Below are 23,636 nucleotides of genomic sequence, written 5' to 3'. Positions count from 1 at the left end.
GACTATGTGTCTCCTGTGTCACATCAAACATCTTATTCACAGGGCTATCAAGCGATGTCTATAAGGCACAATATTTTCTTAAAGGAGACTATGAAAGTGTCATGGAGAAAAGGGAAAAAGAAAGTTCTTGTTACAATGCAAATCCTCACTGGTAACTTTCCTGGGTCAGAAAGTCTAAAAGAAGCTACTCAGGAAATTTGCCAGCATCTACATGAGCCTTCCTAACTCAGCAGCTGGGGATCAGAAATACCCTGCTTGCTACGTTTCCTTTAACAGCTTTCCTGTCTCTGTCCATAATTTGCCAGATGCAGGGTAGGGATAACACATCCAAATCCCAGCCATTTCTGGCAGCATGGTGTGAAATGAGGTGAAATCAACTGAGTTAAACACACATCTCTATTTTAATTCTCTTGCTTATATTGTGAGGCTGCTGAGTCTGCAGAGGTCTCCCTTTGCATGCTAGTACCTACGGGAGTTCTGTTCTGGCCTAACTGACCTCCAGAGGTGTAGGGTATCTCATATGGAACATTACAGGTGAGACTGGGGAATATATCACCTGGGGAAATAGCTTTGGGGACTGTCCATCTTTCTGTCTCTTCCTTCTTCCAGTTTATGAATCCAATGCAGACTTCTGCCCCCATCTCTGAATAATATGCTAGGATCTGTTTTAAATATATTGCTTGTTTGTATTCATGAAGGGATTGAACTTTAGTCAATGTAAATTATAAATCCTCCAGGAATGTTATTTCCTCTCTTAACATATTGCTATATCACTGAGCAGATTTCATGGCGCAGCTCCTTTCAGAGCTCTTTAATTTATATTCCATGAGCAGAACACATCCTACCTTTCAGTGTGTCCTCTGGGTTCAACGTACCTTGAAAAGTCCAGGTCCATACGAACATGCAATTCACTTCTCACCGCAGTAAGGTGTTTGTTTATTCAAGTGCAATTTAAATTTCTATATTGTTCTGGAGTAACCAGGTTAGCTTTATCTGAAGAAATTGTGAGCTTGCAATGAAGTGTTAGTAGCTATCCTATAATTAATACTGTTTCATTAGCACAGGAGCTGACAGGAATGGTTTTTCTCCAATGCCACTCCTATTTACTTTTTTTTTTTTTTAACATAAAAATCATTAATTCAGAACCTCATATCTGAATAATCCCTGGTGCATAGGATGCTAATTTGAAAATGCCACGAATTAAACATTTTTTGCCCATTTATTGGTTGACTTGTTGCATTAACAAGAAAACTGATAAGTTTAATTACTTTTATGAAAATGAAAGGAAACTATTATTATTTTCTAAAGTGCTAATGGTAGTGCCACTTTAAACTAAACTGAAGCATACTACAGGCTAAGTGACATGCTTGGTAGGAAGCATATCAAGCAATGGAAGAGAATTTGTATTTATTAGGACAACATTAGCATTTTATGGTACAGAGATTGATTACTCAACCCTGATCTGCTTGTTTCTCGCTTTCCATGCAGTGTTCTCCTTTAGGCTCTTGTACAATTCCCTATTCCCAACAATAATAGTGATTATTTGATTCAATGATAGATTATGTAGCCTGTATGTAATCAAGAGTTGGTAGCAATTACATTCCAAATGTAAAGACTTTTAAAAAGATGTTTACATGGGAGATTTAAAATAATATAGATTATGTGACACAGTTTCCCTCTCTGAAAACACAGTGAGGGATTTTTGTTTGTGTTTTGATTCTGTAAAGAATGCACTATCATTCATATCATGCACATTTTATTGGTGAATTATTAAACTGGCTTCTCCTTTGTTAAAATCACAAAGTTCTTTTGCCTTCATTAACACTGTCCGGGTAAGAATTAGGAAGTAATTCTGTCTAGGGTATACTGCCACATAAATATATCTCAGTTGTGTAATTCCATTAACTGTCTTAAGGGTTACTTTTGACTTCACACTGATAGAAGTTAGAGGAGAATTCACCCCAGAGACTTCACTGGATAGGTCACTTGCCACCAAGAACTCTATTGTTCCTTCACAACTTTAATTTCCACAACAGATCAAGATGGAGTGGTGAGAGGGGAGGGAATCAAAAGCATCATATTACAGCTTAAAATAAATATGAATGTCATTTTGCATTTTGGTCAGAAGTAGCAGTTAGGGCTTTAACTGTCTCTGACTACTTTTAATGCCACAACTTCTTAGTCACTGCATGAGTTAATTGAGTATTTTGCATGATTTCATTGATTTGGACCAAAGGCATAATAGTTTACATGGTTGAAGATAAAGCCAAGAGATAGGCTTTAGATAGGAGATGGGCAAGACGTTTTAGTCTCTGGTTGCCTGGGATTTTTTGAACAACATTTGAGAAACAAAGCCAAACCTTCTACCCTTTCCATCACTAACAGGACTGCAAAAGTTAAGTTCTATCTTGTAGAGAGATAGGGTAGGATTCCTCTTGACTAAATAAAAGATGAGGAGTGTCTGCAGTACAGGGGTGCAAGTCAGCTGTCTGAACACAGGTTTCTGCAGTATTCTGACTGGTCTCTAGCTACTGCTCCAAAAAGATGAGGGCCTCTGGTAGTTCCTGTGTTTTACAGGCATGCAGGTAGCTCAGATGTTCTCTCAAATGGCACTCCATGCCTGCATTTAGGTGACTGACATACCCCAGGTGCCTAAATTCAGGGCAGTTGTCTAATCTGTTGTTCTAGCCAAAGAAGGTCATATTGAAATAGTCTATAAAGCCTATGAAATATGTCCTCCTGACATTAGGTTCTGTAAAAGATCAGAAAAATGCCATTCAGGAGCTTATCTCCTCTCTGTAAACAGTCTGCACAGTCCGGTGTAGCCATCCATGCTATAAGTTCCCACCCCTCCTGACTGGGACGTTGCTGACTGTAAGTACCGCAAATACAACCTCTGGTAGTATAGTGCATCTTGAGAGTGAAGGAGCTTATGTAGCTTCATACTGGTGAGCACTTAGATAAATAATACTTCAGACTTTGGAATAAAGCTCAGGAAATAAGGGTTTAAGTCTTAGCTCTGTCTGAGACTTCATAAGAAATCAGTTTAATAGAATAGGGAATTATTCATAGACAAAAATTTAGAGCCAGAAATGTCAAGAAATAATTTTACAGATAAACTGGTGTGGGGTTTTTTTGCACACAGTCCTTTTTCTACTGGGCAGCCTGGAGAACAGTTGCTACTAAGAGTCACTGACTACAAATGAAGTAGGAGAAGTAAAAAAGTAGAAATACTTTGTAACTTGAAGTAGCATGGCTTGTGCTCACAGTCTGAGTCAAGGTGGTTTGGTCTCTCCATTCCAGGATTAGGATCAAAAAAGGTCCTAGAGTAGGGTGAAGGAGTGCAATGACACCCTCCTTATCTTGTTTGTTGACCACACGTCATTTTAAAGTTGCCTGGTTTGATTTAAGCAAAATAATCCTTGTCTGCAGGCAGAAATTGGGTCCAGTGAACTTCTGAGGTTATTTTGCATCTTTTTCTCTGCAGTGTCAGGATGGTTTGTTGGTTGTACTCCTACTTTCCTTTCATAATAGAAAGATTTGGGTAATTTAGTCTCCTTGAGGTGCCTTCTTGTCTGACTTACCTTCATAATCAGTTGTGTCTAAAAGGCTGAGCTGAACTTTTCTTACACATGAAAACTTAAAGTCAGGCTTCTTCTGTGCAACAGCACCTAAAGATTATTTACTTACAAAATACCTAGGTGCTTAGGTGTTATATTTAGTTTGGAAGTCTTCTGCTTAGCCTCTGGACCAAATCTAGGAAAATGTTTAGATGCCTGCATTTCCTCTTAGAGAAAGAGAAATTAGGCACACAAATACTTTGATGTATCCAACTCTGTGCCTGATCTACTTGTTTATATAAAGGAGACATTTCTCTATTGTTGTTCCACCTTTTCTCTCCTTTATTCTCAGGCAATCTGTGGTGAAATTAACCACAAGCATCCAAAGTTTGAATGTAAAGTACTAGAGCTTAAAGGCATGAGCCAAACTTCTAGGTGAAGTTAGGTCATCTTGAGACAGACAAGAAAGGATGACTTGCCCCAGGTAATTTAGCAATGTAATTGTTATCCACATTTGTTTTTCTGTGTTGTTGTATTATAACAGCTCACCCAAGTAAAGCTGTAATTTTGATGGGGTTTCTCTACAATTTACCAAAATGCACATAACAAGAAGTTACATTTCTTCTCTCTGTCTGCTATGCTTGCTATCAATGGTCTGGCTGACTAGCAGTGTGAACTTACACAGCAGAGAAAATTTGTTGGCTGGTTGCACTTCTTTCTGGGGAGAAAAAAAAAAGAAATAAAAAATCAAGAACAACTCTTTCAAAACATATCAGCCTGTAAATTTTATGCTTTATGTGTGTGACTTTATATTGTTATTCAAAGAAAGAAAGAAAAGAAGGGGGAACAGGAGGGTCTTCTCTTAGCCCCTAAAACACTAAAAAAACAAGTTTTATAGACTTCTGAAGTACCATTAGGCAAGCATTGGGTATCTGAGTATTCATTGACTACACTGGCTCATTTATCAAAGGGAAATGAGGTGTCACCTCAAGCACTCCTGTTTTTTAAGTATTTGTGATGCTAATCTCAACATCTGAACAAAAGCATGGGATGGAAAGAAGACTGAGAAGAAAAAAGCTATTCTGCCATAATAATATAAGAAAGAATGATTGTTCCCAGCATCAAATCAAGCTTCTGAGATTCTTCTCTAAATCCTGTTTTTCTACATCCTTTTATCTACAAGTAAATGTACCACAGATGAAGAGTGGTGACTTAAATACATGCTTGGACAGAATTAATTGCTATAGAATAGTCTTTGTGAAAATGAGACAACGGGCAAGAGAAGAAGCATGAAGATGTAAGGCTTAGTGGAGGACAGAGAAGTTTAACAAAAGGTTATTATAACAAACCTGCCAGTCTCAGGCTTTGGAAAACCAGGGGACAAAGCTCAAGCATTTTATGATTAAAAAATACTGGGTTCCTTTGCAGCTGCCTCCTTATCTCTGAACTGCTAAAGGAGACACCAAAGTCCAAGACATCTATTCAGGCACTGAATTACAGTGACATCTGAAAATTCAGCAGCTACTCTAACTGGGTGGCTTGGCTTTCTGTGCAGTCACTTAGAGCAAGGGAGTTGACTCTGAAGAGTTACAATGATGATTCAAAGATGGAGAAGCCACAACAAAAGGTGGCTTTATAGCCAAACAGTGAGGGCACTCAGCTTCAAAGGAGCCACCTCTACTACTTCTCTGTCAGTTCTTTCGGCCAGAAAATGTATTTTGATCTGATTGTGAATATGTCCCATCTGAAGCAGTTCAGGATTACCAAGATCGAGCTAATCCATAGAGTAAGGGCAAATAACTGATATATTAAAAAAAAAAAAAAAAAAAACAAAAACCACACAACAATGGTGACTGTTCCATAGCAAGTCATAAATTTGAAGAAAATATATATATATATTTGGAGGATGAAGGCCAGAGGGTCTTTCAAGTTATGGAATTAATAACCAATGAACCTGTCTGAAAAGGTAAGTCAGTGGGAAAGATGGGGAGACTGGACGAGGCTGAGGCAACATAAAATTCCTACCCCAGAGGTAAAAGGATGGATTAAAGGGAAAACTAACAGGACCTAAAATATGGCAAGTCCTCTAAACAAAAGTTTCTGTGCAAACTGTCTAGGACAAATGATGATTTCCAGTGCAACAAGAGATGAAATGATCACTGCTTTTCTGTCTTTTGTATGCCCTATCCCAAATTCACCTATGCTTTATATCCTATAGTGGGAAAGTAACAGTAATTTTCCAGAAGAAATGGGAAGAAATAGGGGCAGACCTGCCTGCCTTGCAGTCGCACCCACGCAGGAGGCACTGATGCATATGAGTAACCCTGCAAATGTGAGCAGCCCTGCAGCATGTCCTGTACACAAGCGTTTGCAAGAATAAACTATTGTTACTGGAGATGGAATCCATCTCTCCTAATTGTGCAGGATAGACGTCACCTGAGCTGGTTGCCTGAGGCTGCCTTCAGAGCCAGTGGAGAGGAAAAGGCACCTTCAGAAGCCACTTCACCTCATCCCAAGGTAGACATATGGAAAGCAATCTCAGGCTGTGTAGTTCACAGGAATATGTCTACATTATCAATACCAATGTTTAATCAGGTTAATCCCACCTAATCTGCCAGTGTCCTCAAACAGAAACTCACAAACCAGAGATCCAAGGGGAAATCAGGCATTGCGTGGGTCAATGGTGCAGGAGCTACTGCCTCAATGTCTGCAGGATTTGAAGATACAGAGCAAGCACACCACATGCTCCCTATAACATGTGTTGGGTGTGATGGGTTCTGGAGAAATGGGTTTGTGAAAGGTCACCAGCAAAGCAAGTTTGGATCAAGCTTCACCATTAAAGAAGGGACTGCTTAGCAAACAGATAATTATTTAATTAGTATTGATGGGATATAAGATGTTGATTCTGGCTTACTACCTACCGTGCTGCAGCTGCAGGAATGTAAGTTCCAGAATTCCTGGCAGAAACATCCAACACAAGTGATTTTTAGGTGCAATAAGATGAGGTTTTATGAATACCAGGGAAATTGACATTAGATGACATCTCAGTATATCTTCAAGTCCTTAATCTCCATTTGCAAATCTCATCCTCAAACCTCCAAAACACTTAAAATAAAATTTACTTAAATAAGTCAAGTCCTTAAAAACTGAAATATTTAGAAATACGCTATACTAAAATAAGTGGCAAGTCTTATAAAAAATCTATGTGTCTCTTTCTCATGGTATAAACTTCCATTTCATGTTAAATAGAGACATTAATTATGAAAATAGGATTATTTAGGTAGGGGAACATGTAAAAAGAAACATAACTAGACTAGAAAGTGGCTCATACTGGATCTTGCTTTTTCTGGGTTTGATACAAGTGCAGTTCTGAGGACAGAGGAAAAAAGTGAAAAATCCTCATTCAATTAGCTGAGTTTTATTTTTCTCTGTTTGTTATGTTTTTATTAGAAGCATCTCAGAGGTTTACAGTACTAGTGACTGAGTGAAATGAATTAGAAAACAGCACAAGTAAAAGGCTGCAAAGTTCCTTTTATGTGCAGTCATCAAACTGCTTTGCAACATATCTCGTTCGAATTATATGATAGATGTGTATTTGACACAGGCATATATGCAGAAGTTTTAACACTATAAGAAACAGCATAATATAGGCAGAGTTTGTTCACAAAAATGTGTTTTTACTGAAACAATAGCTGTGTTAGCCACATTAAAATTTGAACACAAATGCGTCATTCAGAGAAAAATAGCAAAAATGTCTGTTATAAAAATATTTGCTGCTCTAAGGCAAATAGGACATAAATGAAAAATAAAAACCATGCAACGTGTAGGTTTTATTTCCCCTTTAAATGTTATTTCCTCACATTTGCTAAAGGAATGCCTTCAGTCACATGGAAACAAACTTTAGTTTTAGTGTAGGTAAGGTTTCACAAATCCTAAAAAGGATGGCTTTTTTTTTAACTCCTTTTTTTAATTAGCCTTATAAATATGTAATTAAACTTTTTACAGTCCAGACTTTTCAATGTCCTGCTGGCACAGAAGGATTAAATATATGAGACTGACTAGAAAGCCGTTCTATAAATCAAGGTGATCCTGGCGTGTCTGTTACTGCGGTCCTCTGCTGCCCCAAGGCAAAAGAGCAGTAGGGATTTTCATTATTATTTTTTTTCTACTCTTTTCAGTTTCAGTAATTGACAGTGTTGATAACGCTGCAGGGGAAAGGGATGGTTCTGTGGCCATACTGTGGCCATGTGAGCTGCAGTGTTGGGCACCACGGGGCTGCTGCTGCATGAGGGTGGTAAAATATTGGTCCAAGTTGTCCAGAGAGGTGGTGGATGCCCCATCCCTGGAGACATCCCAGGCCAGGCTGGACGGGGCTCTGAGCAACCTGATCTGGGTGAAGATGTCCCTGCTCATGGCAGGGGTTGGACTAGATGAGCTTTGAAGGTCCCTTCCAACCCAAACTATTCTATCATTCTGTGATTCTGTGACATGAAGCTGACATCCTATGACAAACGTTGCCAGAGGGAGGGTGCAGACCCCTCTGACCACCTCACTAGGTACATCCCCATGTCTGTCGAGTCTTATTATAGCATCCAGACCCAGCCATCAACTACAGCATTTACAGAGATGTTCATCTGGTCAAATGTCTAGTGTGTAACTCTATTTGAGCTAGCCCCCAATACTCATTTTGCAATTAGCAGGGGGAAACAGGCAATTTAAGGATGCCAATCGTCTTAATACCCTAAAATGGTGTCTAAAATGGTTAAGACTGATTAAACTCATTAAATAAAAAAAAAAATTAAAAAAAAAAAATGTTGTTTCTCTCCATTTGTTTTATAGTGATCCAAAAGTGGTTAGTCCACTGTATCCGTTTGTGCCATAGGCGTTTCACACTCTTGAGGTCTAATTCTTAGTGCTATAATTCACAGCTGATGTGTCAGATGGCTTTCAGACCTTTTTCATTCTGTCTCAGTTACTTGAATTGTAATCTGTGGCAAATCAAATCTTTCCTTTGCGGGTCTCATCTGCTTCTTCAGTGGCAGTTAGTTATTTTTTCCTGCACCTCCATAGATCCTCTACGATGTCAACCTGCGGCAGCTGCACCTCAGCCATTCACTTTGCCTTATCCCTGCTCACATGGGAGATGCCACATGTGATCTGATACCTGCATTTTCACATTTTTCACATTGTTCTTCCTCTGAAGCCAAGAGCTATCGTTCTCAGTATTACTATAAGGTTCATGACTTGTGTGACACTTTTTTTAGGAAGAGCAGAAGGGAGCCTTGGAAAGGATGTGGAGGATTAATGTGACTCACTGTAGGTGTACAAACCAGTGTCAACATATATTGAGGGGTTGTGAAAACAGTTATGGTGTTGCACTCACACGTTTTTGCAGCCTGTTCTTTTTGGAGACTTCCAACTTGAAATACAAATGGTACTACATTATACAAGCAATTTTTGTGGGTTTTGACTGAATATAAATGAAAAAACAATGAGTCCCAGTAACACATCAAGCATTTCTTATGGTGGCAGCACATCTCAGCTAAGGCTTCTATGAACCATGTTTATTCATTATGCGTAACATATAACATATATTAATTATGCATAATGTTATAACAACCCTTGCAATAACATAAGCTTGCAAGCTATTACGAACCATAGCCTTGGGATTATATCATCTGCAGTTCTGAGTCCAGCTTTGTCCTTCCACATGCTTCCTTTCCAAGGCAATGTCATGTCTTTAATATACATTTCCCCCTGGAGATAGGCTGGCCCCCAGTGGGAGCATCAGCATGTGCTTCAGAAATGCCTTTTCTTGGTTTCCTTGTGTTCGTATGTGTTTATATGTTTGACTAGCTTTTTATTACTTTGTGACTAACAAGTTAGGAAAGTTCAAGTTATCGACAGTCACCTCTGAGCATAGAGTTGTCTCAAATACTTAGGAATAAGTGTTTCTGTGTTATATACATGTTGTCATAACTTGTTGTTTGTAATAAATCTGCCAGGCCTTTTGCAAGCAGTTAGTGCCAGTTTTCCTCTTTCTCTAGTTGAGTTATGTCAACAAGATCCGTTATGTTGGAACTAGATGGAAGCACCTTTTTTCTACAGACATCTTCAAGTCTTTTTATTCAATAACATGCACACGTTTCCTTCAGGTCTGCCTAGCATGAAGAAAAGAAAGTTAGTTGCAAGATATGGAACTAAGTAAGGCAACTTCATTTTTCTACTGTAGTGCAAAAAATGGCATATATTGATCAGTCTGGTGCAATAAGTTAAACATTTCACTTCCTGTTCTCTTTTTGTGTCCTCATAAAAGCAATTCAGGAAACATGAAACAGAGACAGAAGGGGGAAAAAAAAAAAGGTCTTTTTTGTTGCTAGGGTAATATCTCTGACACTCTGACACTGTTCAAAAGTATGACCAGAAAGGTAAGGGAGTCAGAAATGAAACAGTCAGTCCAAAGAATGAGCATTCTTTTGAGCAGGGTCAGCAAAGTATTTCCCATTTATTTCTCTGTAAGGCTTTCTACAGTAAACCTTGACAGCCTGATAAGAACTGATGAAGTAAATCTGTGTCGTTGGACTGATGGAAGAGGTAGGTGGAAGTGTGCTCTGAAATTCTCACTAAATTGACCTTAGGAGTCATAGCATCTACTTCACACTTATACAAGTCACTTCAAATGCCATCCAAATGGCTAAACAAATATCTCTGCCTTCACAAATAGTTGGGAAGCTTACTTTCAACATAGCTTATTTACATTTTTCCCTTTTCTGCAGTGGAATGCCTCTTGGTCTTAGAGATAGGATTTGGGCAATTGCTTTATGATATAGAAAATGTTCAGTGTCATACATTAAACAGAAAAAATTTTTGAGGTGCAATGTGCAAAAAGTAGCATAAAGGTAAATAACATTCTTTTCTTTACTGCATCAGAAGAAAGCTGCCAAACTCAAGGGGTCAATAAGTAGTCCAGGTATAGAAGAAGCACCTAAGAATGTGAAGACTGTAGCAGAAAACACAGATTACTTTTTTTGCATCAGTGTTCACCATAACCTTTCTTTACAGGTGAGGAGTCTGAGGAACTGTCTCAAATTTAGTTGTCAAGAGCAGGCGTATATATATATATATATATATAAAATGATAAAATGAACAAAAAAAATTGCCAGACTCAAGCAATAAACTGATTCAGATAAGAAACTGCAGACCTACTGCCTGTGGTTTGTAACCTGTTTCTTAAATCAGCCTAGTTACCAAAGGAATAAAACATGTCAGGTGTTGTTTAAAAGCATTTGGGGGCTTACGTGGAGAAATACAGATGAATCAATCTGTCTGTCATACCAGAAAATTGGTAAGAAAACTAGGGCAAGGAATGGTATTAACTAACGTGTGGAAAAATCTATTGGGAATAGGTTCTTGATATGGAGATAGTCGTGCTGCACATGTCTGCAAGAGCACTTTAGAGTCCACAAGCAAACAGATACAGGTGACCTAGAACTGGATTTTTTCAACACTTTGGACAAATTTCCTCATAAAAGACTCTCAAGGAAACCTAGCGCAGACAAGAAGAGGTAGAAGGTGCTTGAGAATGAGGAAGCAAAGGGCAGGGGCTCACGTTCAATTGTCATTATGAAGGAAGACCCGCGAGTGAGTTCCTCAAACATCTGTTCTGGGACCTATATTGCTTAACATAGACTGGAAAGATCTGGAAAATGTTTGATTAATGAAACACGAGACTCTTATTCATACAGAGAGATATTCAGAATAGTAAAAAGTAAAACTAGCAGTTACAAGACACAAAAGGATCTCAAAATATTGACTGATGGGACAAAAAAAAATGCAGATAAAATTCACTGTTGATGAATGTGAAACATTGCAGATGAGACAGAAAATAACTCTAGCTATGCATGTGATACAATGGACTCTAAATTGACTACTACTGCTTAGGATAGTTCTCTGTAAATTCCAGCCCAGCTGTCAAAATGACAAAGAAAATGCCAGAAAAAATATTAGGAACGAACAGAAAAAAAAAGAAAACCAATATCATCATGACACTGTAATAATAGGTATTTTTCTCCTGCCCTGAGGGCTCCAAATGGTGGTCTGCTGATCTCAGAAAAAGGTACTGTGAAGCTAAAAAGAGAATAGAGAAGGACAGAAATATGATCAGTTGTAAATAATGAGAAAGGAAAACCAAGCAGCCTAGAATTTTTCAGCTCTCATGCAGAGGACGGGTATGGTATGTATTTGACGTCATGAACAGCATAAAGAGGATGAGGAAGGGAAAAATATTTGTGGTTCTTCAAAATACAGTAAATCAGGATTCTCACTGAGGCGGGCTTAAAATGCAAACAAAAAAAGAAATGCTTTTCACACACCACCTAATTTGGTGAGGGAATTCCCCACAGCAGGGTTTTGTAAAGGCAAACAGAATAATGGGATCAAAAGAAGATTAAAGTCCCTAAAGCACAGGTTACTGGAAGCCATAAGTGGTATATCAAGAGAAAAATTTTCTTCTTTGTCTGGCCAATCGCCACGTTTTTCTAAGCATCTGCTACTGACCATGACCAGACTGAAAATACTGTCCTGGATGGATATTTGTTGTGATCCTCTTATGCTGTTCTTAGAAAGCTATTTCTGTTCACAGGCCAGGCTCTATCACCACATGAGGTGCCTCTTCCACACCATAAGAAAGATACCAGGGCATAATCCATCTAGGACCTATACTCTAAGGATCTTCTCACTTTTCCATCCCAAAGCCCTTCCCCTTTTAGAGCATGCTGTAAAATTAAGCCAGGTGACACAAGGACATATTACAATGAGCAGGTTTGATATTGGTTAACATTTATTACATGAAAATTAAGGGTTTTTTCCTTCATTAAGCCTTTGCATGGAAAATTGGGATGTACAAACAAAATTACTGTCATGTATCTGCAGTCAGCCTATCTAGTGTTTGGCTTGGGCTGTATGGCTACATAAGAGCCAACACTGGCAGTCCCCTCTAAAAGGAAGTCTGAGCAAAGTCCACCATGTCTACCAACTATCCTCGGGTGAACTCAGCCCTCCTTTATTTGGGAAGGAGGGAGGAAAGACCCTTATACCTTTATGAAGTTTGAAAATAACATATATTTGCTGAAAAGCCTGTAAGAGACAGAGACTAATAAAAGCGTAAGTCACCTGCCTCCCTGCTGTCTCTAGGACTCATGAAATTGGCTGTTCAGAGTGAAGGTATCAATAAGCTTTGAATAATGTACGATTATTACCTTGTTGATGTTGTGTTAACTGGTATTTTAAACCAAAATCTGTTTATAGTTTAATAACAAGTTATTAATACCAAGTAGTAGTATAACTACTGAGCTTTTCCCATCATGAAGCCCTCATGATTCTAATGACCTACACCTTTGCCAAAACGTAGTGGTCAGCATGGATTTTTCCATGTTGATTTTCTGTCTGTGCATCATTTCATGCAGGAAAATCCAGTCACATATGAGAATAAGTCTAAGATAACTATACGTTTTTCCCAACCAAACTCTAAAACCTAATAAAGCCCAACAACTGGGAACACAGACGTAAAATAAGATGAGCAAAAGCCATTGTAAACTATTCAGGAAGGGTATACCTCCAAAATGTGAAAACACTTAGAAGTCACAAACACTTTCAGGTTTTAATGTCTATGTCCCATCTGTGAAATGGAAAACCAAAGTGCCAGTTCTTTACATCAGGAATTTAGTAAAGATAAACAAATTAAATAAAAGCAAAGACACCAAACTATTGCCAATGTCCTATTTCTTTAGGGTGCTGAATGTTTCAGGATTTTCTGAAAAAGAATAAAGACAATATTAAACCAATTAAAGAGTGTATCAACACGCACATGCACAAGGGAGCCAAATTAAGATTCCACTGTCAATGTTAATTCTCATATTTTCTGAAATTGGATTGCTTTGCAACTTTCAGTTATTCTCCTAACCACATTTATTGGTGTGCAATTTAAACAGAACGAGCTGAAGAAAAACATACAGCTCTGTCAATTTGCCTGTATTTCCCCTTTATTCTTAAATCAGAGAGGACAACAGTGTTCTGACAAAAATAAAAAATAAAAAAGGGCATTCAATAAAACGCTTAAAAACAGCCCAAGTGCTATTTTCGTCATCATCTGCTCAATTATACTTTGTGTTGGTAGAAGTTTTCCAAGCACAGGTATGTCTTCCTTGTTAGAAAATGTCTTGCCTTTGTTAAGGGAAAGTAAAGATCCTTAACTTGCAAATGGCTTTTTTTCCCTTTCTTGTTTTTCAGTCTCATTTCCAGGAACTTCATTCCTTTTATTTCAGCTTTCTAACTCTGAGCTCACTGTTTTTTTCAGGAGTTCTAGTAAAATTAAATGGTTGGGAAAAAAATTGAAAAGAAAAAATACCACTAACAAAAATTCCAGCCACGACAAAATCCAGAATATCTTTCAGCAGACAAACACAATAAACTTCCTGTTTATAAATTTAGCCATTCATTTTTAACTAGTGGCAAAGCAGAATCTCAGCAGGACATTTAGAGAGTACTATATCCAGATGGATTCTCAGTGTGAAGGAACTCTGAAATACACTCACTGACATAATAAAAACAGAGTTTTCAGGCTTGCAAAGCAGTGGCACCAGGGTTGTGAGTAAATTTATTTCATGGGAAGCCTGTATCTTGAGCTAATGGGAAAATGTAGATCTTTTGCCTTGCTTGGTATGTAGTAGGTCATAGATATGATAGGATTATAAAGGAAATGGATCTGTGTGCCACGGCCCCTGACAGCACTGAGCTACATTTCTTGGCCCGTGCCCTAATTCAGAGTCACAAGCAATCCTTTCTATCAGCCAGTCAATGCTTTAAGTGCCTCACAGCTTGACTGTGTCGCATAACCTCCCAGGGGCAAAGCAAACTTGTCAATAATTCCTAAGCACCTTAAACAAAATATGTAAATGCAGCAGTTCCTACAGAGAAGAGAGATGGGGGAAGGGAAAGTGTTTCAGAAGCGAAGAAATGTCATTAGGGGATTTTTGGGGGTGGAGGGGAAGGAGTGGTTTGAAGACGCCAGAATGCTAGCAGCTGAAATACTAATAAAGATAATAACAATGCATAGAAATGTAAAGGTGACTTAAGTCAAAAGCAAAATGTGTTAGGTGATTCCGCTGTCTTGTACCCAATTACTCACATGCTAGGAAAAAGAGGTAGCAGTCAGGATTTTGCAGAATGAGGTCATTTGCACATATTAATTTAAAGAATATGACAGAGACTGGAATATGCCCTGTCCCCTTACGAGGAAGAACTCTGCTCCTTCTGGGAAAGGCTAATCTCCTCTCAGAAGACAAATATCACCTCCTATATCACAAATTTAGGGGAGGATGGAGTGGAAAGATGCAGTCTGATGGCAGAACATGGCTCCAGAGTAATGAGCAATGGAAATCAGAGGTGGTTCAATAAGTGCTGCACGTCCCAGGCATACAACAGGCAAAGCCTGAGTGATGCTCATCCCATCACCTGCATAAACCATGGTAGGATTTTTGCTAGAGAAGGGTTGTGGGGTGCAAGTGGAGTGCGTATACTTGTATGTCTGACAGGGACCTGGAGGGACCTTTGCTTGTTCATGACGTTTTATGAAGGACCCCTACTTGGACAACAGCTGGATGCCATGTGTGTCCCCAGCAGTATGTTGAGAACCTGATTTCTGAGCAGGAAGCAGAGTTAGAAAGTGGGCAGCCAGTTCCCACAGTGAAGCCAGACCCTTTTGCCTGTTGTAGCTGATGAACAACAGCTGCCGTTTGTTTCTGTGGGAAGTGGTCTCTTTGCTGAGAAGGGACAAGGAATCCTTGGGGTTAACTGGAGACATGGCCAACAGGTATGAGCAGGCAGCCAACTGTCTAAAGAGTAAACGGGAGGAAGGTGAGAACGGCAGAGGGAAATGTTTGAAGGAAATGAGAAAGTTGGCAGAAGAAAGGGATGTTGAGGAGAAGCGGTAGGTGGAGACACTGATGGTCATGGGAGGTGGAGGCAGAAGGGAGGATGTTGTTGCATGTGCACAATGTGGAATGCAGTCTTCCTTGCATGTGCCATACCACACCGTGGGAAGACCAGGGCTTTGTTGTTTTGAGCCTTGTAGTCAGAGTTTCCACTGTCCTTGTGGCTGAGAAAGGCTCATGCTGTCCAAGAAATGCCCAAACATGTCATGGTATGTTTTCCATGTTAGTGCTAGCCCAATATCCTTCAGTCAGCTGAAAACATTATCACTGGACATCTGAAATAACAATGTCACTGACGTCCCAATAGGTGCCACATGCATCAGCCATAAAAGGGTAGGCATTGTTAATAGTAAAGTACATGGGGACTTTTTGCACTAGATGTATTGACCTAAAATCTCTTCAAAACCACTTAACAATAAGAACAGAAGACATTGCATTTTGATTTGGAGCTTCATGATGAAGTAAATCAAATATCAGTGTTGTTAAGAGAGAAGAAAGTGCATACTTGTACCAGGAAAACCTCACTAGATTGTCACTTCTTGGCACAGTGCATAATTTTCCATGATGATTCATAAGGCCTTTGAGTATGACAGAGTGACACCCCTTACACTTTTCACAGGTGTGTATCTCTCCTAAGAATTACCAGATAGGGACAAATGTCCCTCAGAAAGACCTTTGCCTTTGGGTTCTTCCTTTGGTGTATATCAGTGTCACCTACAACTGGCAGGTAGGGATTAGACAAATAGCGCGGGGCTTTTGTAGGTCTCTGCATCAGCCAGTATGAACTTTTGCTTTATATATCTCCAAAGATGGAGACTGCCATGGCCACAGTGTTGTGAAGACACATCTGTGTCTACCCAAAAAAAGACCCCTGTGGCTACACAAAAATGGGAGCATAGCCCTGCTGTTTCATCCAACTATTGTTTTGCACCCTGAGGTGGGCAGACTCCCAGAAGAACATGATATCATCTCGAGGTGCTGCTGATGTGTGCCCCAAACCACTGAGATATGCCAGGCTTGGTATTGTGGTGATGACCACAGCTGTTAGTCAAGGAAATCTGCTGCAGAGTGGGATTATGTCTAGTTGCACACAAAGGAAGAAGCTGCAGAGCTGTTGGAAATCAGGTGGCAGGGAGCTATTTGCTAGAAAAAACTCATTGATCCATGGCCCTATTCCCTGTCCATTTCTGTAAGGTCCCCAGGAAAGGAGGAAAAATCATAAGCCTCATGAATTATTCAGGTAGGCTGGGCCCAATCCATATATCACTCACAGGCTGTATGTGCACACCTGCAATTTTTCTAAAACATCGCTTTAGGTTTTAATCAACAAATAACTTGAATGTGCCCCATAACCCTGAGTCCCCAAAGGAAGTCAGGACGATGGAGGAGTCTGCCTTAATTGATGAGGACTGGGTTAGGGAGCAATTAGGCAATCTGGATATCCATAAATCCATGGGTCTGGATGGGATGCACCCGCGGGTGCTGAGGGAGCTGGCTATGGTAATTGCTGGACCACTCTCCATTGTCTTTGCCAAGTCTTGGGAAACGGGAGAGGTGCCTGAGGATTGGAGGAAAGCAAATGTCACTCCAGTCTTCAAAAAGGGCAAGAAGGAGGACCCAGGTAACTATAGACCAGTCAGCCATCCCTGGGAAAGTGATGGAACAACTTATCCTTGGTGCCATCTCAAGGCATATCAAGGATAAGAGGGTCGTTAGGGGCAGTCAACATGGCTTCACCAAGGGGAAGTCGTGCTTGACCAACTTCATCACCTTTTATAAAGACATAACAAGGTGGATGGATGGTGGCAGAGCGTTGGATGTGGTCTACCTTGACTTCAGTAAAACCTTTGACACAGTCTCCCACAACATCCTCACAGCTGAGGGAGTGCGGTCTGGACAGTTGGGTGGTGAGTTGGACTGCGAACTGGATGAAAGAAAGAAGCCAGAGAGTCGTGATCAATGGAGTAGAGTCCAGCTGGAGGCCCGTATCTAGTGGAGTGCCTCAAGGGTCAGTACTGGGGCCAGCATTATTCAATATATTCACCAATGATTTGGACGAGGGAATAGAGTGCACTATCAGCAAGTTTGCTGATGACACCAAGCTAGAAGGAGTGGCTGACATGCCAGAAGGCTGTGCTACCATCCAGCGGGACCTGGACAGGCTGGAGAGTTGGGCGGGGAAAAAGTTAATGAAATATAACAAGGGAAAGTGTAGAGTATTGCATCTGGGTATGAACAACTCCAGGTACCAGTATTTTTTGGGGAACGACTTATCAGAGAGCAGCGTAAGGGAAAAGGACCTAGGGGTCCTGGTGGACAGCAGGATGACCATGAGCCAGCACTGTGCCCTTGTGGCCAAGAAGGCCAATGGTACCTGGGGTGTATTAGAAGGGGGGTGGTTAGTAAGTTGAGAGAGGTTCTTCTTCCCCTCTACTCTGCCCTGGTGGGACCACATCTGGAATATTGTATCCAGTTCTGTGTCCCTCAGTAACAGCAGGACAGGGAACTGCTGCAGAGAGTCCAGTGCAGGGCAACAGAGATGATTAAGGGAGTGGAGCATCTCCCTTATGAGGAAAGGCTGAGGGAGCTGGGTCTCTTTAGTTTGAAGAAAAGGAGACTGAGGGGTGACCTCATTAATGTTTACAGATATATAAAGGGTGAGTGTCATGAGGATGGAGCCAGGCTCTTCTCAGTGACAACCAATGGTAAGACAAGGGGTAATGGGTTCAAGCTGGAACACAAGAGGTTCCACCTAAATTTGAGAAGAAACTTCTTCTCAGTGAGGGTGACAGACACTGGAATAGGCTGCCCAGGGAGGTTGTGGAGTCTCCTTCTCTGCAGACATTCAAAACCTGCCTGGACACTTTCCTGTGTAGCCTCATCTAAGTGCTCCTGATCCAGCGGAGGGATTGGACTGGATGATCTTATGAGGTCCCTTCCAATCCCTAATTTCTGTGATTCTATGATTCTGTGATTCTGTGTTCCAAAACAACTGCTTATAGCAAGTTAGGGAACTCTACAAAGTATTTTGATGGAACAGTATGTTGCCATCAGACGTAAAATTGGAAATTTCCCACGTGCACAATCTTGAAACTCATGCTAAAATTCAATGTAAGAAAAAGATACACATCTGTTTATTTGTGGTGGTAAGACTGTTAATTAATCACATTCATGAATTTTATAAAAACAAATTCTTCCACTCATCAAAGCTTTCTACGAACTCAATTTGGTGTGATGTGGGAACTCCATTTGAAAGGAATCTATCTTTTAACAAGCTATAGCTATTATCTCACTAACAGGTAATTCACAAAAGCAAAATATTAATATTTTAGAAACTTTTAATGCTGCTATAACATGTTTGAGTCAGAGACAGAAAATTAATAAATGAATAAAATTAATATTAAGACTCCTCTGGATTCAGGTCAAAAACACTGAAGGCTGCTGATTGTTCTCTCAAAACTGTTCACTGGCAGAGCTTAAACAGCCTGATTGCTGTGTTCAGCCATGGGTATATCTACAACCAAGCGTAGCATAATGTTCAAAATTTAGCCTCAAATGAGTTATTTGCCCAGTAACACCCAAACACAGCTTAGCACAGAGTTTCACTGAGGTATTTGGCTGGTTCTGCATTGTGTCACTCTGTGTCCCTGTCCATCTTAGCATACAGTTGTCTGAAAACACAAGCTCAGTATGAGACTGCATCTTCACAACACCTTCTGGATGTAGCATGTGCTATTCCAAAAGGGTATTGAGGCACAGTTATTTTCCCTACAAAAATAAAGATTGTTCTGTCAGAGTCATAGATGGAAATAAGGGTCTCCAGAACCCTGCTTTGGAAAGACTGGGGTAAATTCTCTCATGGCTAAAAGGAGAGTCCATATTGCTAGGAGAACCAGCTGAGGAAGAATACTGGCAGAAAGTGAGACTGAAACCCTTGTGCCTTCCCCAACAGCTTAGTTAGCTGGTCAGGTTTTTTTCCACACTTCTCAGTAGCCATAAATCAGGTGTAAATGCAATTAGTAGCAGTGTTAGGGACCATTACCAGGTATTGTGCAGCAGCAGACATGGAAAAAGGGAGAACCATCAGTGCCAAGGATGCTTCTTAAAATAAAGACATAAATGACCAGGTCATCTCCTTGCGTCTTAGGTGGCCTGCTGCAAATCATACAATAACCTGTCAGCCAAACTCCACTTGGTGCCTGTGGTGACCAAACTCATACATAGTGGATTTTATATCCTACCCAACCAAAAAGTTACTTTCATACTCAGTTTGAGCCATAGCTGCTGTGTACAAGGCAAAGCAGAATCAGACCCTTCCTTCTTCTAGTCTTTCCTGTAAATCAGCCTGAAAGACTGTGGAAAAGAAAAAAAAAAAAAAAAAGTATGCCAGGCCTGTTTGTTAAATTGTGCTATGGTTTAAAAGATATGGGACTGATTTCCTATTCATTCCAGTTTATCCTGATGTTATTGCAATGTATCATGTACATTTTAAACTAATTTACAGTAAGGTAACCCTGAGAGGAAACAGACTCTTTCATTTTGCTCCTGCCCAGCCTTGAAGTCCTTACTGAAGCAGTTTAACATGCACATCTTAGCAAATGTCCTTGGCTTCCAAGTAAAACACTCGTAAAATTAGCCGAGCAGCTCAACTGAAATGGGTAGATCACAAAAGTAAGCAGATGTTAAATAACTTAACATAAAATATTAAAAAGCAGAAACAGATTTATTTGTTTTATTTCATTTTACTTTGTCTTAATTCCTCACTGGAACCGGGGCTGCTGCAACAATAGTGGCCCCATGCGAGTTGTTGGATTGCAGCTCCTGACTGCAGAGCCTCTTCCTGTGCTTTACCCGAGCAATGATGGTGTGCAAGTAGGAAGCTGGGCTGGGGGCAAGCCCAAAGCTTAGGGGAAGCATTCAGGGATAGACAGATGATGGCTTTCTCACTGCTGAATAGTCGGAGGTGAGAAATTCACTGTGTCCCATCTGGAGCTGTGATGGAAAGGGAGGTATTAGGGTTTTATGGGCACTCTCTCCATACTACACTCAACCAGCAGGAAGCAGCTGCTCACTGTCTCCCATAGCAGAGAATGAGCAATGAAGCCACATTCAATACCAGCGGTGCCCCACAGAGCAGGGCTTAAACTCGCCCTCTCTGAAGTCAATGCATCCACCCTCACCGACTGCTACAGTGCACTCACCTCATGGGGTTTAATTCTCTCTTTAGGTCCACGACCTCATGTCAGCACTCCAGGTGATGTAAATCTTTGGGTTTCAAACATATATAACCCAAAAAGTAGCTTGCTTTTTCCTTTTGTATCCAGTTTTGTTGCACTCTGGAGCGATCTTTCCCCAGTAACTATTTTTCTTCTGTCTTCCCATATGGGAGAATATAAAGAGATAACACAAAGGACATAGATTATACAGATAGAATTTATATAGATACAGAATTTATATGTCTACTTAGATGTAGCTATATATAAACACATATTAGTATATTTTTTATCTACAGATATATACATATATGCACAAGTACACTCTTTTTCTACGAGATGTAGAGCAGAAGCAAATTTATCAAGTCAGCTGGAAAGAGAGAAGGCAGGAGGAGGGTGATACGACACCCCGAGCTGCCTCGGCTCTCCCGCCTGCTCTCAGCCCCCCTGCCCGCTCCCGGCTTTTTGAGGATGCGACAAGTCGCAGTGCCAGAGCGCAGCACTCTCGGAGGGGCGTCCCCCCCCAAACCAACCCCGTCCAATCAGGACGCTGGGGGAGGGATACTCGGGGCAGGGATGTGGGGTTGCCAAGCGACAGCAGCGTCCCCGTGTCCCGTCCCCCCCTCAACCCTCCTTCCGTGTCCTCCCCCCGGGACCGGACTGTGCTCCTGCCCGCGCTGCCGGCGCCGTTAAACAGCCGCGGGGAGCGCCGCTCCCCGCAGCCCCGCAGCATGGGGACAAGTGGCTCGCCTCTGTCCGAGGGCCGTCTGCCACAGCCCTGCTCCCGGCCGTGCCAAGAGCAATAGCCAGCTTCAAAGTTAGAGCTAGGAACGCAGTAAAACGAATAAACGGTAGGAATCATCCTCAGCCAGCCCCGCCGCCCAGCGCCGGCTGCAGAGCTATCGCCCGCCCCGAGTGTCGGGAGAGGCAGTCTGCAAATTGCCAGCCGGCTCTCGCTCCTTGTCTTTGCAACTCTAGGTCGCCTCCTAATTTAAAGCTTTGCACCAAACCCCTTTGCCCGGAAAGGAGAGGAAATCTAGAAAGATGCCAGGCTGCGAAAGGGGACCCCAAGTGACAGAGCTCGTAGCAGGCGCTGTCTGGCCAAGGAGAGCCAAAGTTGCTCAGAGGAACGGGAAGTGGGTGCTCCAGGGAAGAGGGGAAGGGAAGGGGATCATTGCTTGGTGATCGCGGTTTCTCCCTTCCCATTGTCCCCTTCTCCTCCTCCCAGCCTTACTCCTGACCGCTTAGGAGGCCTTGATGAGTTTCCATCGGGATTCGATCCAAGGTGGGGGGGGAGAAAGCGTGACGGTTCCCAGAGGAAGCAGCTCACACAAGTTTGGGGGGTGAGACTCCCCGGTGGATGCTTAACGAGCACATCGGGAGGCCCGCGATGCCCGGGAGCAGCTGGAAACCCTCGCTGGGACCTGACTTCATTGCACGGTAAGGAGCTGGGCATTGGCATCTTGCATCCTCGTCCCTGCATCCCACATCCCAGTCCTTGCATCCTGCATCTCGGGTCTATGCATCCCGGTCGTCACATCCCTGCATCCCGCATCCCAGCCCTCGCATCCCACATCCTGCAGCCTTGATCCCTGCATCCCGGGTCCCTGCAACCCGCATCACTCATCCTGCACTCCCAAGGAGATGCAGCTGCTGCCTAGGGGACTGCGGGTTGTGTTGTCGGGGAAAAAGTTTAGACTGGTGGTTTGCAAAGAGGTTTGCTGACAGGAGTCAGGGGCCAGGAGAGTGGGACGGGTGGGACATGGATTTTCACACCTGCACAGAGCAGGTAGAGTGCAGAAGGACCCCCATAGTCAGCAGCTGGGGGCGGGGGGGCTGGGGGGCACTGAGGAGGGGGCGGGCAGAAAGGGGATGGCTCCCCTAGGGCAAAGCAGCTGTACCCAGATGTTGCCCAGAGGTTCCTGCTCCCGCAGAGGCAGGCTTTGGGGTGAATGGAGGAGAATTTAAGCTTGCCGCCCTCTACCCTTCCTTAAACTGGGGTGGAAAGTGCAAAGCCAGCAGCTGGGAGAGCCGTGCTGGGTACCCAGCTCATCTCCCCGGATCTGCTGCTGGGAGTAAGGGGGGAGAGGTGGGGAACGTTAAAGAAACTGGAAGTGCTTTGCTCCTCCTGAGGTATCTCCCCTACAGGGACCTGGCTCACTTCAGGATCTTAAAATTGGATGGCTTCAGAAAGAAAGGAGAAATTAGCAGGGATGATAGAGCCAATGTAAACTCTCCCTCATATTTGCCTGTATATCTGTCTGTCCATGTGAGTATGCACCCAGCTGTATAGGTATATGTGTGTGCTTATGGAGTTCTTTGTGCCTGTGTATGTGCCTTGGCTGTGTTACTATGTCTCTGGGTATGTATCTCTGTGCTTGCGTTTGCTTGGATGCATATAGATATATTATATGTACAGATTTATAGGAATGTGTCTTTATTCCTAGACAGTGTTTATCTTACTCTGTGTGTAGAACTAGAGGTGTGTGGGAACATATCTTTCATTTATGTGTGTGAGGCACACATATCTGCTGAGATACACATGTGGGTGTGAGAAAGTGTATCTCTATGCCGGTCTGTAGATAGGATTTGGGGTGTGTTTTGGATTTTGGGGACTTTCCTCCCCAGTTTATCATAGTGTTTCCACGAATTGCTTTACACATACATCCCTGTATTTCAGCAGTCTTGATAAAAAAGAAGCAATTCTTGAAAAACTAGGCATTTTACTGATACTGCATTGAACTGAACTAAGGATTTGCTGGTAGCTCGTGAGTTCTTAATTTTTTTCTTGGTTTATGCCACCTGCTGAAATTTGCCTTAATTCATTTTTGAAATAATTCAGCTTTAAAAAAAATCTCAGTTGGAAGACTGAA

Source organism: Nesoenas mayeri (assembly GCF_963082525.1).
Source record: "Nesoenas mayeri genome assembly, chromosome: 1".
NCBI lineage: Eukaryota > Metazoa > Chordata > Aves > Columbiformes > Columbidae > Nesoenas > Nesoenas mayeri.
This window is presented reverse-complemented; position numbering follows the sequence as displayed.